The sequence below is a fragment of the Crinia signifera genome, chromosome 11, assembly GCF_055691185.1.
Source record: "Crinia signifera chromosome 11, ASM5569118v1, whole genome shotgun sequence".
NCBI lineage: Eukaryota > Metazoa > Chordata > Amphibia > Anura > Myobatrachidae > Crinia > Crinia signifera.
The window spans coordinates 28710339-28725116 of record NC_139227.1 but is presented as its reverse complement, the minus strand read 5'-3'; the positions used below and the strand labels follow the sequence as shown (position 1 = coordinate 28725116).

Here is a 14778-nt window from a genome sequence, read left to right as displayed (position 1 = left end):
TGAGAGATCATGGATAAATAAGTAGCAGTAAATGAAAAACCAACCAAGGAACTACTTTCACTAAATGCTAATGCCATACTTTTCAGGTACTCTAGTGAGTAGGAGGCGCTAGTTACTAACCCTTGGAGCTTAGTCAATGTAATTTTTCCAAAATGACAGTTAGGAGCTGATTGGTACTTTAAATGGGGGGGGGCTGGAACACATGGAAACTGGCATTTGTTGGTACATTTGTTAACCTAACATGATCACAACATAGGGATCACAGTTTATCCTTCCAGAGGCCCAGTCTCGCAGACCATCTCCTCCTACAATGGACGGTTCAGTGCCTATATCAAATGGAAAGAACATAAAAAATAAAAAAAATCTTTATAATAAACCGTTCTCCTCCCTGGTGCTACAAGGAGAATCAGAGTAAAATGTGGAGATGTCTTGTTATATGTATGTGTACCTTGGAAATCATGGAGATGAAGTTCATATAAAGAAGACCGGGACAAACTGATGTAAGCACAGTACATAAGGAATTGGTGACAGCCCCCATCTTATGTTACTGAACACTACCCAGCTTAATGAGCTACCAAACATTAAGGTTTGCAATTAAAACTCTTATGAAGATTTTACTAGGTTCAATCAAAAGGAATTGTGGCAATAAAACCAACAAAGGTAATTCCCACCTTTTGTACATAGCCACCAGAATTCAACAAAGGAACAGAGGGATACATTTACTCTGCAAAGCTTTTTAAAGCCATCGCACCTTGGGCTGTTGGATTCAAAAAGGTGCATTATATAGAAAATATGCCTGGTTTTGTACTTATTTATTACCCCAGGGTCTCATGCATGCTTTACAGCGGTTACATAAGTCGCCATCATCGCGCCACATTCAAATTGTTGTGCTTGCATTTTCAGCTCGCACTCCCTGGGGGTGGAAAGCTCAAGTGCTCAAAAAGTGGTGCACCCATTCGTTTGCCCGTGTTTCAGTACTATGCGCGGCTAACACCAACCTTAATGGGTGCAGGGGGGGGAAAAAAGATCAGGCGTGATAGAACGATGGAATACAGACCATTAAACACCATATGGCCTACATCTAAAGCCAGTATTTGCACTAGAAAGTTTAAAGTGCCATCACATTTTTCTGTAGTCGGCTTTTCCTGTATCGGTTTTCAGGAAGGATTCCGATTCGCCCCCCATACACTTGCAATACCACTGTGTCAGTGCCTCCACTTGTTACCTGCCTTCTACCGCTTTCTATATAAAATACTTTGACTTAAGGGGCATACACATGGGGTGATTTCAGCCCCTGACTAGATCACTTCGAACAGGAGCACGGAACACTCTGTGTGCAACCCAGCAGCAATGCAGTGTCACGGTCCCATGCATCGGTAACGCCGGCAGCAAAAGCCAGTGCTCGCACTAGCTTTCCCTAGATCATGGGGCTTTGCCCATTATAAATATAGGCAAAGCATCGCAGTGTGCTGAGCGGGTGCACTGCGCTGTGTGCTGCAGCACATTGCACAGCCAAACTGTCACCCCGTGTGTACGGGGATTAACACACAAGGCCATTAATCAAACTACACTAACGTACAGATTATCTCCCAACTTTGCTTCCCAACGGTTTCCAAACTTTGCAGCATTACGGCGCCCTAGAGGATCAACATTTTTTAAGGCACTCATAGGCCAAATATTTCTTATTGAGAAATGAAGTTAAAAAAATAAAAAAAAAATAAAAAATAAAAAAAGTAAATTGTGTTTATAGATCATCCAGCGGGGTCAGTTATGAGGCGAGGGACAGTATTTGATTCTGTTTGTCCACACATGTTATGACCGGCAGCCACCAACACTGGTTTTGCTACTTACATTGACCATAAATAAAATGAATTGGTCCTGGATCACTCACCCAAGGCACCCCAGGGTACTTATGCAGAGTTTGGGAACCACTGGACTATGCTCTGGACTCCAAACTTTCTCTAAACATTCACCTCTTCAGGCAGCTTATCTGATTCTAGAACCAACCACATCACCTTCAGAAATCTTTCCTATCTGCATCCCCACTATACAGTCTAAACCAGGCATGTCCAACGTTGGCCCTCCAGATGTTGTGAAACTACACATCCCAGCATGCTTTGCCAGTTTTGCTATTAGAGAATGCTAAAACTATTGCAAAGCATGCCGGGATGTGTAGTTTCAAAACATCTGGAGGGCCAACGTTGGACATGCCTGGTCTAAACATATCCTCACTTATTCTATCTTCCCATGCTCCTGACACCAACATTGCTAGGTCATTGTAACAATACATCAATGCAATATATAGCGCCGATATTGTGCATCAATGCCTATTTCCCTATAGCTCTTTAGCTTGCGAGAAGGGCCCTCCTACCATTGGGGTATATTCAATGCGGGGGTGCGAGCGGCTGACAGCTATACGGCGAGAAGCGCTGTTAGACTGCCGTCAGTATTCAACACTCCCCTCTCACTCACCGTTTCCACCTCGCCTGCACGGAGGTGAGTGTGGCCGGCAAAACGGTGAGGCTCACCACTATATGCTGTGGGTTCCCTGCATTTGCGATGAACATCGCTGTTTTGTGGAATCCTCATCATCCTCTGATGGCGAGTATTTCCCCGGAACACACAATACGGCAAGCGGCAGGCGAGGGGGCTGGACGGAGAGGATGGCTTTTCCTCCCTTTGTCTAATTATTCAGTGTTTAATTCCTATATCCAGTTGTAAAGTGCAATGGAACTTGCAGAGCTATATAAGAAATGGTTAATAAATAAATGTTATGCTGCAGTTCCCAGGCGCAATGAATCCATCAGGTTACAACCATCCCCGAAGCCCTACATAACTTAAATTTATGTTTGCAGTAATGGGTGTCCAGCAGCAGATGTTACAATATGGCCGCAAGCACATTTATTGTTTTTGCATGCAGGGTAAATACTGTCTGCTTTTGCTGGACAGTTTTGTTTACACTGCAATTTAGATTTGTTTGGACACCCTCCACCCTTAAGGCCCCCATACACAGGTCCAGCGTGCCTGAGTCAGACCTGTTTTCCCTTGAACTGCCCCAGCAGCTATCCGGGAGGGCTACATATGACTTAATGCATGTATAAAAATGACAAATCAAGCGCTAAGTCGCATGCGGCTTATCACATATAACAGAACTATCGGGGAGCTTACGGGTGAGTTCATGGGAAATCAGATGCGATACTTCACAGGTGCTATAAAGCACCCGCAAAGTGCTGCTTCCGATTGATCTTGCATCAGGTCGGACATGATGTTAAACACTTCCAATTTGGGCCGATTTCACTCGATCAATCAACCCAGACTATATTCTAAACCAGTGGTTCTCAAACTCTGGGGCAGATTTATTAAGCTCGGTGAAGTAATAAAGTGTCTGGTTTTTATCACCGGTCAAACCGCTTCTAACTGTGAAGTTACAGGGTTTGCTTGAAGAATTACATGTAGGGGCTGATTGGCCGGTGTTAAAAATCAAACACTTATCACTTCACCGAGCTTAATGAATCCACCCCCCTGTCCCCAGGACCCCACACAGTTCATGTTTCCCAGGTTACCTGACAAGCGCAATCATTACCGGCACATCTTTAAAAAGCCACAGGTGGAGCTAATGATTTCACTTGATTCTGTGAGGAGACCTGCAAATAATGCACTGTGTGGGGTCCTGAGGACCGACTTTGAGAAGCTGTGTTCTAAAGTATACACAAAACTGCCAGTCACACCACAATTTGTGTGCGCACCAGCAACATACTCCGTTGGCATTCAGGGCCAACAGAGGATTTAGCTAGCAAGAACCCCAGGTATTGCCAAGTGTGTATGCGCTTGCTGATGCCGGCACCTTCACTGGCAACCTGTCAAGCACAACCTCACTAATTTGTCTATCTACCACCTGTCCATACTTGCCTACTTTTGAAAACTAGTTTCAGGGAGATTATAGTTGGTAGTATAATTTTGCACAGTGCCCCATTGAGGGGGCGGGTCATGCTCCACCCAAAAGGTGTTTCTAGATCTATTTATGGAGAGATTGTGAAAAGGTCCAAAAATATACTGGTAGGCTAATTGGCTCCCAAAGAATTAACCCTAGAACGTCTGTGTATGCGTGTATATGTGGTAGGGAATATAGATTGTAAGCTCCACTGGGGCAGGTACTGATGTGACTGTTCAAATACTCTCTGTACAGCGCTGCGGAATATGTGCGCTATATAAGAAACTGTTAATAAATAAAAAAAGATTATGAACGTGGCACCTAGAAGCGTGGGTGTGTACTGCTACATCGGAGAGGAATCTTTTTAAATGACTTATATCCAAATGTAGATGAGCCCAAAGCAGTTAGTAAGAGCTACTATACTGGGTAAAGTGCTGGGAAATGGTGCTGATGAGTCAATGTAAATGCATTTCTCTCATTCCTTTTTTCCCCAAAAATGTAACCGTGTAATGTGGGCTAGGTGACATGGAGGGAGATTGCTAGAGTAATGAGGGAGAGGGGGAGATTGCTGCTATGTCAGGGAGTCTCCTGCAGAATGCAGGAGGGGAGGTAACTATGCACCTGTCGCATCTGCAGTGCAGCATAGTTTTGCCCAGGTGCAGTTATGTGCTCTTTCTTTGCTGTGCACTCACCCCCTTATAGTCCATAAATATAAGATACATGAACAGGGGCCACTACGGATATTCTGTAGGTATAACCTTACAAACACTGCCGCACAAAGAAACAGTGTAACCCGTGGCCGTAGCCCGACATAGGTAGTGACATAATAGAGCCTTCTTCCGCCGGCTATTCTATAATCTCCCCATCCCCCCACTGCCCTAATATCACCCTCTCTCCCAAGCACAACACTGGATCATATTGCTCTTCACATCAAGGCTTGGATCCTATTACCTCATTGAATGCAGCTTTTGAATAAAGCAGAGCAGCTTATTCATGGCGGGGCTGGATGCAGCACAGGGCCTCTACAGAACAGAGTGACAGGCCCGGCTACAAGAACACACTGTAGATGGAACGGAACAATGACCTACCAAGACCTCAGGTTACACAAGGAGTTTGCATTCACTTTTGTGAAGGTCTCAAGATAAAGATGTAATTGTATACTGTACGGAACAATGGCTGCGAAAATGGTATGTGGAAATATATAGGAATACTAGGTTACAAGCAGGATCTACTTGTAAGCAGATGTTAAACGCTGAAACACCAGGACTAAATCCACCACACATGTAGAGTAGCCTTGGTCTGAGCCTACATAAGTGTGCACTTGCTGAGCATGCAAGGAGTGAACAGGTTGTGAAGAGAATATGAAGGACCGCAGTCTTATGGTGTGTACACACGGCAGATACTGCCGTGAGATGCGAGTCCCAACGCGATCAGATGGACTCGCGTCTTTCCTGGTCAATCTGGCTGCCAATATGCGCTCACATGGGAGCGCGCAACGGCGGCGCATCAGGCTCGCAAGCCCTAAAAAAGCATGCGATTTGGCTTCCGATGTTCCCTATATCGGGAACATCGGAAGCCAAATCTTACCGCCTGTACGCACTATTAGAAAGGGGAGGTCTATAAGCAAACATGAGAGATCCTGCAGGGCTGCCTAGGACAGCACACTGCTGTACATGCCACAAACTAAACATCTGAATATTCCAAGCAGCAAACAAGATACCTTCACATCTCATTACCACAAACAATGCAACTTGCTTATTTCTCACTACTTCCCTTGATTTGCCTTGGTCCCCTGCCAACCATTCCCAGATCCCACATTAAGTCATCGCACCATACTGTATATCTATGGTAAGGTGCTTACATATATTCTCCTCCTCCCCTACCAAACACCCCTGGCCACATATAGCACACTTATGATTCCCCCAATATCTCATGCTTCTGAACCTGCCTTCATCCCTTACCTGCAAATCCCTCAATCTGTCATAGAATGAGACCTTATTTCCAAATTTTCTGACCATCATTGCCTCTAAAGGGATGTGACCTAAAATTATTGTCTTCCTCACACTAGAAATGTTCTGCAAACAATGTTGCCAAGCATTTCAGATATACTCAAGTGCAGGAACATCCACCCAGACACTACAAGACTCAGGTGGTATTCGATTGTTTTCCCCACTGACAGCCACTAGATTGCACCCAACTGAGCTATTCAATGCTGTCACAAGCATTTCCGTCCATGTCTCCCTCCCCCTTCCCAAATAAAAAGGCTGTTGTTTTTTTTAGGTCATTGATAGATGCCGCCAAATGGCAGGAATTCAATTGTTCTGCCACAATCACTGCCTGCAGTAACATTCCGGATTTCATCTTTCAGAGATGAGTGAGCAGAAGAGTGATCTTTGGGTTCCAAAATGGGACTGTATATTGTGGGGAATATTTTAGTCGGGTCTCACTGCTTAAAAGTGTAAAAATGATCAGACAAGCCACAGTAAGTTCTAGAGCTATGCAATTGTCTCAAGTTGTGGCAGCAGCTGCTGCAACCAGGCTGGCAGTAGAGATCAAAGGAGAGACAGAGATGGCAACAGCAATGACAGCTGTCCTCAGAGCATTGGACAGCTGATCAGAGATTGTATTCCAGTATATTTTCCAAACAATTTGGTGCAGTATGATAGAGGACTGAGCAGAGCTAATTCCGACCGCTTCACAGACTGAACTTGTATGTTTGTGAGCGGTGGATTAGTCAGGAGGTAAGGCACTGCGCTCATCTAATTGCTGTCTGCATGCCAAATATTGAAGGGATTGCATCATAAGAATTGTATACACAAACAGTATGCAGAACACGTGTGGGGACTATTAAGCATAAAAATAAATACATGGCTACAATTACACATAATAGCAATGTCAGGTACAAAACAGATAGGAGTGCACATGCACAGTACACAAATAACAGTGCACTAAAAACCCAGCAGAAGACATGCTCGCGACAAAGATAAATGGGGACAATAGGACAAGGTGGTGAGACCGCCCCATGATGTTACCATATAGTAGGGCTCAACCAATACATGCTGACAGGTCGTCATGGCAACCATGATTTTAGTCTTGGAGACTAGGCTTCGCAAGAGCCAGTAGTGCATGCCTACCCATTTCAATCAGTGTGGCGCTGCCTCCTCTGTTCTACCCGCAGAAGTAGGTGCCAATGGATTTGAAAACCCCCCTTCTCAGCAGCACTGGTAACACAAGGGGCCTTATTCAATTTTTTAAGCAACCAATGTAGCAATTCCAATGTTGCTCAGTTCAGGCACACCTGGCAGCCGGCACTTCAAGCTCACACATCCCCCACCCCCCCCACCCCCCTCGGGGGTGATTAGCTTAAATCTGTAAAAAGTCACCTGCTTGGGGTGGGAAGCTGTACTGCACACTTATGCAGCTATGTAATTGTTGCTCCGATCAGACATCTAAACATCTTGGCGCTTTGACAGACTTCAAACGCATTATTTCTCCTCCAGAAGATGCTGGAAAATGTGTAACCACGGGTAACAGGGCATCCGATAGGAGCAACAATTCAGTAGCGCCCATTTATTCCATCTGAGGGAGAAAATGTGATCATTACTGATCTGATACACTTATCTGTTTCAAGATGAAAGAAACTCTGTGGGTGTACTGGCGTGCTGCTACGGTGATCTGGGCAGTACGGATGGTGTAATGGTTAGCATTACTGCCTCACAGCACTGAGGTCATGGGTTTGAGGCCCACCACGGCTCCAAGTGTGCAGAGTTCGTATATTCTCCCCGTATTTGCAAGGGATTCCTCTGGATACTCCGGTTCCCTACCTCAATCCACATATATACTGGTAGGTTAATTGGATCTAAATAAAAGTAACCCAAGAGTGAATGTGTGTGCATGTACATGTGGTAGGGAATATAGATGGTAAGCTCCACTGGGGCAGGGACTGATGTGAGTGGTCAAATAGTCTCTGTATACCGCTGCGGAATATGTGTGCGCTATATAAACAACCACCACCACAAGTAGTGCAGCAACATCTCCCTGCTCTATACACACACACCTTACACACAGACAAGTAATTGACCATCATAGTCACGCATAATTAAAAAAAAAAAATAATAATAATGACATTACCATGCTTTTTAGACCACCTAAAACAAAAATCGCTTGATTTATAGCCACCTCATTCAATCTATAGGGAGAGAGTTAAAGGCCCCCCCCCCCCCCGACAAATTTCTCATTAGGCGGCAAGAGATGCATGAATAGCCTGTGCTTTGGGCACCCTAACCAGGACTTTAGGCTGGTTAAGCTGCTATATGTGGTTAAACAATCAATTTGGCCGCGACAAGCATGATCATTTTAGCTGGAACAATTGAATTACTCCTTTAGGTGCCCATTAATTATAGTAGTGCCAAAAAGTAGTGTATCCTCCCACCCCAGACACACATGTAAAAGCCAGCTAGGATCTAATAATGTAATCTCTCCAAAAAGAAAAAAAGAAATTCAGCTTCCGCGCTATCTATGCAGCAGCAGATAAAGCAGCATAGAAGCTATTAAACATTTCTCAGCCTCTCACTAGAGTTGCGTAGGTGTTGAATTCTCAACAGATCACCTTAGCAACTGCTCTAAACATATGCGCAGCAAGATCAGCTGATAGAAGAGATAGGGGGGTGGAGATAGGAAAAAAATTGTCTAGTTCAATACAAAATAAAAAAAAACATAACTTTAAAGAAAGCACAGAAATAAAACAAAGTCTACTATCAAACTAGAGTGAACCCCCGCTCACAGGGATTGAGGCACATGTATAACACCGGCTCCAGCTGATCAGAGTTCACTTGTCAAACCCAATAACACTACGATATTTTAACCAATAAAATATTATTTTGCCCTTTCTGAATGACCTAGTTTATAATATTGCTTTATGTGTCAACAATGCACACTCCACGGGTCGCTAATGACATCCTCAGAAATCCTGCACGTACAGGTGACTGAGCACATTGTTATTGAGGGCCATGCTGCAGAATACAGCATAACTCCCCCCCCTCCCTATATCGCTAGGTAAACATGTTGCACGTTGTGTACCCAGCTATACACTGCATGGTAGAGCAGCTGACAAAAACAGCACAAACACAGTCTGGCTCTGTAAATCAGGGATATTTTGAATTAAAAGTCTCCAGGATGGATCTCCGATTGCTGTCCCTGTCAGTTCAGGGAACCCGGGTTAGATATGGGAGGAGCATTATACAAACACAACCACATGTATGCCTCTTTTACCTGGTGCATATCTCACACCTGTCCTGATGGCCGGCATGTAGACTTATTTTAGATTTATTTCAGTTAGGCAAAATTGTAGTGTGTATACCCAGCATAACGGATCAAATCAACCCCCAACACTATGGACCTTCTTCTACATGTAACAATCCATCTGCTGCCACGTGTCCAAAATGTAATTCCCCTCTGAGTCCACTGGTTCATACAAAAATGGTCTGTCATTCCATAGAAATGGTTTGTTGTGGGAAACCGCGCTCAATACCCTATCTCTGATGTGCTATAGTGGTGCAGAGTGATCGTTATCAAGCAGTGTGTTGTTGATACAAAATAAATACAACTTATATACAATTTGTCACTTGTTTCTTTAACTTTCAAAATGAAACCGTATTGTTGCTATAGTGGTGCAGAGTGATCGTTATCAAGCAGTGTGTTGTTGATACAAAATAAATACAACTTATATACAATTTGTCACTTGTTTCTTTAACTTTCAAAATGAAACCGTATTGTTAAATCCTATGACTGTCTCCTGTGCAGATGGAGCAGCTCCCATTGGCGATAGAATAGCCAGCCATTCGCCAGCCAACAGAAGGGGGCACGCGCACCCTGTTCTGACAAAGCCCTCAGCAGCTGCCCCCAATCCCCGCCCGATCCCTGTGTGGGAGACGCTCGGACATCCCCGATTGGGGCGCCTGTCCACCAGACTGCGCCAGCTCGGGAGATCAGGCGATTCCTCGGGCTGGTTGACAGGCATACCCAGGACCTTTGGATGTGCAAGGCTTCCCCCAAGCTCGTTCTTTAATGTACGGTGCCAGCAAGGCAGTGGGCAGACTGTTTTAGCAGGGTGCTGATAAAAGGGGCAAAGCGCATTTTGCCCTTTAAAAACTGGACAGGGCATGGCCAACAGCTTAGCATGAACACTACATACAGAAAGACCTTGACTAAGACAAGGATTACAAGCCACGATCACTTACAGCCATTCTGCATCAAATTCCTTTCAGGGAAGCCAATCATTTGTGCAGTTACTCAAACAGACCAAATTCAATTCATTGTGCCCAAGCTCTCATCGCCAGGAGATCACTGGGCGATCCTTCAATTATTTTATTAGGATTGGATTTAGCCATGCATAGCGGCTAACCCTGACCAAACTAATGGGCATGATGTGTAATGTAGTCCCGTTTGCGTGATCAAATGGGTAACTTTCCGCACATTTTAGCAAGCCACCACACTAATGTGTGTGCCCACCAGCAGAAACAATTGAACACCGCCTGCCGGGATGGGTGGTAATAGATGAATACTGCCCTATGTATTTATGTATTTAATGGTGTAATCACTCCCTGATCCCATGTCTAAAGTGACTGGACATTAATATTCAAGTGTTTATTTTTATTGCATTGAACAAACCAATTCTGGACAGATTTAGTTGCCCATAGCCGTTTTACCCGAATAAACAGCGTAACACGAAAAGTCCAGTTTGAATGCTCAAGCGGGTCAACTAACTCAAATCGCCATCCCCTGGGGTTGCAACTCGAAATGCAGGCACAGGCGGGCAATAGCACTAAAACAGAGCAACAATTAAATTTAATGGAGAGGACATTTGAATCCCTTATAATGGGGCAGATTCGTTCTTTGCCCCGGCTAACACAACATTTAATGGTACTCTTTACCTAGATGGGCGCCCGTCGCGGTCATCGCGGGTACATTTATGTCTGCCCGCGACGCGACCGACGCGATGCCCGCGATTTCCCATTGAAACCCATGTTAAACATGGAAATCGTGTCGGTCGCGTCGCGGCCGGCCATAAATGTACCCGCGATGCCCGCGACGCGATGCTCCCGATTTACCATAGGAATCAATGTTAAAAGGCGCGATGGACCCGATTTTACTGTTAAATGGCTCAATGGACCCGATTTGGCCATAGGAATCAATGTTAAATGGGCCACAGAGCCCATTAACCCTTAAATGTCCCCCCCCCCCCCCCCCCCATTTTTAACGCCACCCCACGATCCACGCCAACCCGAAGCGTGGCGAGCGCAGCGAGCCTGCAAGGGGCGGCGGTACGCGTCCTCCGACCTTTTCATGCCCTACTATCCACTAGGGCGTGGAGTGAGAATATAATAGTGTGGCGAGCGCAGCGAGCCACCGAGCCCGAAGCGTGGCGAGCGCAGCGCGCCCCGCGAGGGGACGCGGATACCTTCACAGTTATACGCGTCCCCTCGCGGGCTTCACAGGTGTCCGTGGCGACGCCGACACCTGTGAAGCCCGCGAGGGGACGCGTCTACCTGTGAAGGTATCCGCGTGCGCTCGCCACGCTTCGGGCTCGCCACGCCCTAGTGGATAGTAGGGCATGAAAAGGTCTGAGGACGCGTACCGCCGCCCCTCGCGGGCTCGCTGCGCTCGCCACGCTTCGGGTTGGCGTGGATCGTGGGGTGGCGTTAAAAATTGGGGGGGACATTTAAGGGTCAATTGTGCCTATTTGGGCTCTGTGGCCCATTTAACATTGATTCCTAGGGCCAAATCGGGTCCATTGAGGCATTTAACAGTAAAATCGCGGTCAATCAGCCTTTTTAACATTGTTCCCTATGGGAAAATCGCGGTCATCGCGGGCATCCCGATTTACCCGCGATGCCCGCGATTTTTACCCCCGGCGACCGCGATTTTAATCGCTGGCGCCCAACTAAGTAAAGAGTACCCATTTAATTATTGCTACATTGACACAGGCAGCCTTCTGAGGTGCGAGCTCAAATGTGAACATACACTGGTTTGGGTGCTCAAACCGGGACTCTATATTGGTTCAGCCACTTTGTGTGGCTAAATGCAATGCTAATGGGAATGCATTCAGGGCATGCATGCCCAACAGAGGCAACTGAATAGCCCCTGAGAGCACCCAATACATTTTTGTGCACACAAAACTGAATCTTTCCCTTTGAATATATTCAATAAACTGGTGTACGTATGTGCTATATAATCATGCACATCAGTCCCTGACCCAGTAAAGCTTAGGCTGGGTCGCCCAGCAATATATCGCTCAGTGTTCCGTTTGCATCAGCGACCAGAGATGGTCACTGATGAAAAATAAACTGCACACCAAGCACAGGTTGAAGCCGGGCATTCTGTACTTTTCTCAACATTCACATGGGTTGACTACAGTTATTACTGGGTTGTCACTAGGGAGGGCCAATCCTGAGATCAGCGATGCACTGGTACTACACAGTGTGCAGATCAGCGATGCACTGGTACTACACAGTGTGCAGATCAGCGATGCACTGGTACTACACAGTGTGCAGATCAGCGATGCACTGGTACTACACAGTGTGCAGATCAGCGATGCACTGGTACTACACAGTGTGCAGATCAGCGATGCACTGGTACTACACAGTGTGCAGATCAGCGATGCACTGGTACTACACAGTGTGCAGATCAGCGATGCACTGGTACTACACAGTGTGCATATGCAGTTCTGTTTTCAGCGAGGCAGTGCTGAGCACTTTGCTCAGAAGCGTTCCTGGCTTTGGCATGCTGTGCGTGACAGAGGTTGCGTAAAGCCCCGTACACAGGGGGGGGGGGGGGGGGGATACATCGCCCAGCAATATATCGCTCAGTGTTCCGTTTGCATCAGCGACCAGAGATGGTCACTGATGAAAAATAAACTGCACACCAAGCACAGGTTGAAGCCGGGCATTCTGTACTTTTCTCAACATTCACATGGGTTGACTACAGTTATTACTGGGTTGTCACTAGGGAGGGCCAATCCTGAGATCAGCGATGCACTGGTACTACACAGTGTGCAGATCAGCGATGCACTGGTACTACACAGTGTGCAGATCAGCGATGCACTGGTACTACACAGTGTGCAGATCAGCGATGCACTGGTACTACACAGTGTGCAGATCAGCGATGCACTGGTACTACACAGTGTGCAGATCAGCGATGCACTGGTACTACACAGTGTGCAGATCAGCGATGCACTGGTACTACACAGTGTGCAGATCAGCGATGCACTGGTACTACACAGTGTGCAGATCAGCGATGCACTGGTACTACACAGTGTGCATATGCAGTTCTGTTTTCAGCGAGGCAGTGCTGAGCACTTTGCTCAGAAGCGTTCCTGGCTTTGGCATGCTGTGCGTGACAGAGGTTGCGTAAAGCCCCGTACACAGGGGGGGGGGATACATCGCCCAGCAATATATCGCTCAGTGTTCCGTTTGCATCAGCGACCAGAGATGGTCACTGATGAAAAATAAACTGCTGGGGGAGCCCGGCAGTGGAAATCAGCTGGTCGCAGGAGCATGTTCCTGCGACCAGCGATCACTACGGGGGAGAAAATGGGAGTGCGCACCCCACATTCCCATCGCGGGCAATATTGGTCGCTCAGCGACCATATTACCCGCAATATTAGACTAAAATCGCCCCCGTGTGTACACAGCCTTAGACGGCCCCATGTCAGCACACTCCTTCGACAACCATGCCTACCAGCTGCAGCAGAGGGTTGGCTCTAGCTTATGTAGAAGTTTGTCTTCTACCAGGTCAGTGTTTCTGCGTGTAGCGGAGACCAGAACTCCACCCTCGGTTGGGGTGGCACTCATTTCTCAGTGCAGGAAAAACCCTGAACAACTGAAGGGGCACAAGACCTGGGACTTAGTAGACCTTTTAGACATGTCAGACCCAGGTTGATGCACACCGACTGAAGAAAAAAAAAAGGGTTTGTGGCTTATGCCACTTAAGAGGATTCACAATAAGGAGGGCGGGGGGATAACATGTCGAAATCTGTTGAAATACAAAGCTCCACCCAGGGTTATTTTAAAAGAAGTTCTTTGAAAATAAAGTGACCTCTGCCCTAGTACAACAGGAGAGAACCAGATTTACACCAGTAATTGTTTCAATGTACAGCAATTGTAAAAGAGCATTATACCAAGGATCTTAAAGTGTGGAGAACAAAAAAAAATGTTTGATGCTGGCTAAAATTCCAACCAAGCAATTAAGCTCCCCATTGTCCCAACACAAAAGTTAGGAGGTTGGTCAAGTGCGACTATTGTCCAGTGTATACCAGATAAATTCCAAGTGTAATAGTAACACACAGACACAAGTGTAACAATTACCTCCTGAATAACTAGCCAGAGGAAGGAGGACCAGGTACCAAGTTGGGTTGTGTTTACAATGCTATCCGCCAGTCACACACACTGAATGCCACCAGTCATACAGGCCAGAGCCATTCTAGTCTACACTAAGTACACATGTGAAGATGTATTCATATGTGTAAAAAGCCACAGTTTCAAAGATCCAGCACAGCTCATTATAAGCTGTCTATTAGGTAAAGCTCATTGCAAAGATTAAAAAAAGAATAATAATTAAGCGTTACAGAGCTTAAACGCACGGTACCAGATCCATATCTGATCATCATGATCTGCAGAGCTGAGTATAGACAGGAGTAGGTATGCCTGGTACTCCAGCTGCTGCAGAGCAACACCTCAGTCCTGCCCACTTTAGAATGTCCTAAAAGCAAAACTGTGGCAAGGCATGCTGGGATGTGTAGTTAGAGAGCAGCTGGAGTGCTGCAGGTTGCCTACAGTACCTCTTGGCCT

The 14778-nt window shown here is 46.2% G+C and overlaps 1 protein-coding gene across 2 annotated transcripts in view; it reads right to left on the bottom strand.

The window, feature by feature from the left end:
- The window catches only part of ANKRD11 (ankyrin repeat domain 11), a 167660-nt gene that overhangs the window by 81852 nt on the left and 71030 nt on the right, over nt 1–14778 (bottom strand). The gene's annotated exons all lie outside the window — the stretch shown is intronic.